The sequence below is a fragment of the Vigna angularis genome, chromosome 1 (assembly GCF_016808095.1).
Source record: "Vigna angularis cultivar LongXiaoDou No.4 chromosome 1, ASM1680809v1, whole genome shotgun sequence".
Classification (NCBI taxonomy): Eukaryota; Viridiplantae; Streptophyta; class Magnoliopsida; order Fabales; family Fabaceae; genus Vigna; species Vigna angularis.
The window spans coordinates 56475733-56481494 of record NC_068970.1 but is presented as its reverse complement, the minus strand read 5'-3'; the positions used below and the strand labels follow the sequence as shown (position 1 = coordinate 56481494).

Here is a 5762-nt window from a genome sequence, read left to right as displayed (position 1 = left end):
TTACAATTATTTTTTGCAAATATTATACAATTTACGAATATAGAGCAAAGGGAAATAAGTAAAGTGAAACATAGAAAAACAAAACCCAAAAGCACATAGATAGAAAAATGGTCGATATCATAATTATATTTCAAATTGTTTTCTAAAGTACTTATTGTGCTAACATTAACTCAAACTTATTTATTAAAATAACGTTTTTCACATATTCAAGTGCGATGAATAATTATGAAAAAAAACTATATGAAACTCAACGTTCTTTCTGAATTATAGAAAAATATTAAATAAAAAGTAAAAACGTATTACATAGAAATTTCAATAAATTTGATTATTTCAATAAATTGTAATCTATTACATAGAAATTTCAAAAAGAGTATATATATATATGGTGGGGTCTAATTAGTATTATTGTTTGTTCATAAATTTTTAAAAATGGATTTTAAAAAAACAAAATACTATTTATTCATAAATTTTATATTTGATTTAGTTTTTTCTTTTTTTTAAATGGTGCATGATTGAAGTTGAAAAACACATAAAGGTAAGAGATGTGAAATGCGTAATTTAAGGAAACGTCGTGCTCATTCAGATTTCAGAGTCAACAATGTTTTGGGACTCATAAAAAGGCATTTCAGTCATATATTATGAATTTTAAACTTTAATTTTATAAGATTTTTTTATTAAAGTATCTGGCCGTCATACAAAATTATGAATAACTAAATAAGATATTAATGAAAGTATTATGGGATTTTTCTCAAAAAATAAAACAAAACATGTTAACATATATTTACGCTAACCATAACTGTAAAAAGAAATAAAAAACCATACTATCAATTTATTTAAACATATAAGTATTCAATCTTATCACAAGCAACATATTTTATTCGTACAAAATATACACAATTAATTAATATTAAGTTCAAACTTACATGTTTGTTTGAAAGACTTGTTTCTTCTTAGTATAAATCTCGTATAACAATATTTTACGGGAGAGTGATTTTTATACTTTTTCTTTAATATTAGTGACTTTTCAACCCGAACTTAATGTTAAAAATATTCACAAATACTCATCACATGATATCACCTTTGTCTATTTGACTTTGTGTATCCTTAAAACTTGAATCTTTACTACCTACGTCACACAATTACAAATTATCAATATTACATTTTCGGATTGTTGTTTATACATATTCATTAGCCTAATATCACTTTAATTATTTCTTATCACGTTATTTATAGAATATTAGCTTACTCGTTCACACCTTTTAATTTCAAATTTCCATTTTCAAACACATTCATGAAAACAAATTTAACATTCAATTTAAAGTAATAGAACATAACAACAAATGCTTTATTTTTATATCCATATTGTAGCTTCATTCAACAAGAGCATTACTACGTCATTTTTTGGTTTAGGCGACAATTTAAACAAGTTGTTTAAGTAAAATATATTGTTACTAGTTTAGACAATTTAGACATAACATTCTAATAATGGAGCATGCAATTGTGACGGTTGTTTATGTGACCATTGTTTAAAGACAACAATTTTATTTTTAAAAGTACGAATTTGTTTGAAAATTGTTGTTTTTGTTAACACTTTATTTCATAGTTTTACACAATACGTTTTAGAGGTTATGTATTCTTTAGGCAACACTTATTTAATTGTTGTCCCACTAGGAATCAAACTCTTCGATTATGACTTGACCCACTTAGCCTACACTATAGGATAATTGTGCAACATGCAACAATCTTTCCCTTTAACAATTGTCTCACTAGGAATCGAATTTGTGATCTTTACTCTGTCATCAGTTATATTTGATAGTTAGGGTTCAACTTTTTACTTAAGAATGTAACAATCTAATGTAACGATTTGATTGTGACTTAACTTACTTAGCGTTCCCTCACGGTAGAATTAATGTGTCATGAAACAATTTAATTGTTATTAGGTCACATGATGGTGTTATGAAATTTTTAAAGTAAAATTATATATCCATAATTTTAAATATGTTGTCTAAATTGTCAAAATTTTTAAAAATATGGTCTAAATTATCCATGTTTTCAAAATTATTGTCTATACCTATTTACATATTTTAACGCGTTACTTGAAACAAATACGCAACATTATTTCTATAAACTATAGTTTAAAGACAAACAAAACTCAGTATATAACCAATGCTAAAAAATAGTGGCTTATTCCTATTTTAGGTAAAAGTTATTGAGTCGTTGATATATAAGTGTTGGCTAATCTATAAAAGTGTAGTGAAAAAAAAAATCCACAAAACACCTCCTTCTTTAATAATAAAAAAGAAAAAAAAAAACTCTTTACATAGGTGAATAAAAGAAATTAATGTAAACGAAATGTATGAGTGTACATGAAGAAAACATATACAAAGAAAAGAAAAATGCATTGATGAAGAAGATCACCATAAAAAGATTTATACAAAAGACTTACACAATATAATTATAAGTGCAAATATTTTTCATCTTTAAACGAGGACCTTTGTATTAATAATAATATTAGTATTAATTGTAATAAAAACACATAAATTCATATTTAAATTAGTGTTAATTTAACTTACACTATTTTAAATAAATATATATTATATTAATATAGACGATACTAATATAAATAAATAAAATAGTTAAGTTAATACAATAAATACTGACATATTTTAATTATAATTAAAAAAACATAGTGCAACAACTTTAACTTTATTTTTAACTTCATTAATAATTAATATAATTAAGCACATGTATATTCTTTATTAATTGCTATTTTAATGATAATATGGTAAATGCATCAAACAAATTACTCAAGATTTTAAATTTAAAAAAAAATAAAGATGATTAAAAAAAAGTAGTAGCCCATTATTGTTCAAATTTGTTTATGTTTTATTCACTGAATTCATCAACTACACACTATTTACGTAAAAATAATTATAGTAACAACTGATATTAGTTAGTGCTAGTATAATTTTCAACACAATTATTATAAACATCACACCTCAGTAAAATAATACACTATACCTCACCCAAACGGAAATTATAAATATCACGAAATTTATCATGCATAACAATTTTAGACTTAAATACATTTTTAATTTTATTCAATTTAATTTCAATATTAGTAAATTGTGTGACCAAATTCTTTACATTTAAAATATTTAACAGTGTAATAACTTTTCATTCAATTAGTATCATAACTGTTAATTATCAATACTTTTAATTATGCATAAATAGTTAACAAGGGATATACAGCGACAGTGTACAAAACTCATTATGTGAATTTTAATGGATAAAAGACTTATAGTATATATTTTTTAATTAAGGAACTTGATTTAATCCTAAAAAAATTACATGTTTATAATTTTAAAACTGAGAGACTTGATTAAATATTTTTATCAATAAAAAGATTATATTGAACAAAATAAATTAATAATAAGGAAGAATAACTGATCCTAATTTTTAATTAGACTATAACGGAAAGTTATTTTATTCTATGTCAATGTCCTTTTTTTTATATATATTTTCATTTAAATATCATGTATTAATAAAATAGCTTACGTTCAGAAGTTTGGGTTGTTTGTTGGTTGGGCTGAGTCCACTCACGCCCATAAATGGTCCTATTACTGTATAGACTGTTGTTAGGAAGTTTTTTACTGTACCTTCACAAATATTTTCTGTTTATTTTTGTTTTTTATATTTTTTTTATTTTGGAGTGTGTAATTTGAAACATAAATTTTATATTTTAAAATACATAATTCAGAATGTATATACGTTTTTATTTCAAAATACATAATTCATAATGCAAAAAGTATTTTCCAAACTATACAACTCAGAATATATTTATATTATGGATTATGCAATTTATAATACATTATTCATGAAATATACAAATTGAAATATAATTTTTTGTATTTTGAAATACAAAATTTATGGAAATACAGGAAGAAATTATCCTTTTGTTAATCTTAGATTATTCTTGAAAAGGATTTGATTATAGAATTTAATTGGAATAAATGATTTTTAACTTTTAATTAATCGTGGATTCTTATATAATTGAAAATTATAGAAATTTTTGCAATAAATAAGGTAAAATTTATATTTAAGATGGATTTTAACTTATTGGTAATACAAAAATCTTTGTATTGACAATAATGCGTCAAAATCAAACTCTTTATTTCATTTAAGACTAAATATAGTTGTAGTCTTTAAAGTTATACACTCTTGCACATATATGAAACCAAACACAGTAAAGAATGGCACCCATGAATTGTGATACTATTTATAATATATACTGAAGGAAAGAAGCATAAAAAAGGGTTAAATTTTGAGAAATATGTGATGAGAAAAGGTATGTACTATATATATATATATATATATATATATATATATATATATATATATATATATATATATATATATATATATATATATTAACTAAACAAAGTTCAGTTTTGAACTTATATCACAACACCCCTTCAAGGGCACCTTAAAATTATCTCACCACTCACAAATCACTCTTTACCAGGGTATACAATGTGAAGAGATGAATCAATCAACTACAATAATCTAAGTGTATACTTTTATACAATGGGGGCAGCTTAAAGACTGCTAAAATCCTTGGTGTCATCTCATTCTGAAAAGGAAAACAAAAGAACAAGATTTCACCATTTATTAGCAACTAGACAAGGACTGAATGAAAACACACAGCAATTGAGGATCTCTTGTGTCTTACCAACCAAAGTCTCGTTACATCACTTCATACAGATAATTAGCAGGCAATTTCCTATCAAAAGGGCAAAAAGCGTGGTCAGTAGAGACATAATGACGAGTCTAAGGATGATAACTTGCAGCAGATGATCTCAGAATTGGGACGAACACCAAACAAAATCTAAATTCCCAAAAGAACATCAAAATTTCATCGAGGAACCAACAGTATAGGAAGTTTAAGCAGGATTTCCTAATATATAAACTCAATTTCTAGCATGTCTAAAATTCCGACTTCTCAATTTTTGCTTAACTGCTGGAGTAATCAACAAGGCGAACACACTGCTGACTATTTGATAAAATTTTAACCATAAAACAGCAGCTCTTGTGATAATATTGGCAATACAATCAAGGGAATGGTATTCTGTGGATTTCTATATGAACCTATTAGCTAACTTTTGGTTCACTGTAATGGTTTTTTATGGAAAGAAAATTCATGCAGTTCTCACTCCTCTTATTATCTTTGGTATGGTCAGGAAAATAATCATTCCGAAAGTGGCCTCGGAATTGGTGGTCCTGACTGTGGTAGTGAGTGATGCTGTTATCCAAAGAAAATACACTGTGGCAATTGAACTGATTCCAGGAATGTAATCCCTTATTCTGAGGGAATAATACTCAAGATAGTGGACAGACAAAAGTCAGAGATCTTATGCCGTCACTGGATTCTGGTGCACTTTACTCAAAATATCAATCTGTCCGAGAAGGCAATAGATGAACAAGGATTGACTTTATTTGAGAATAGGAATAAATCACTGGATTGCTGATGCATTTGACTAAAATTATTATGCTAACTTGAGCTTCATAATTAACTCATGTACACAAAATCTAGCCGACGGATGTTAAGAATGCTAAAATGAGCCAACTTACGTATGAAGAAATTCTTCCTGGCAGAGAGGAAAATAGAATGATTCCTCTCGCGCTATAATGACAACATCAGGTACAGTGAAAAAGCTTCCCTTATCAAACCGGACACTGTGCCTCCAGCCCTCTTCCGAAAA

At 26.0% G+C, this 5762-nt stretch overlaps 1 long non-coding RNA gene across 1 annotated transcript; it reads right to left on the bottom strand.

Moving 5' to 3' along the window:
* Window positions 1-4541: 4541 nt before the first annotated feature.
* Window positions 4542-5762, bottom strand: LOC108320614 (uncharacterized). Its single transcript, XR_001831403.2, has 3 exons — window positions 5632-5762; window positions 4733-4783; window positions 4542-4633 (listed from the first exon to the last, which is right to left on the bottom strand). It is a non-coding gene; the product is annotated as an uncharacterized LOC108320614 (long non-coding RNA).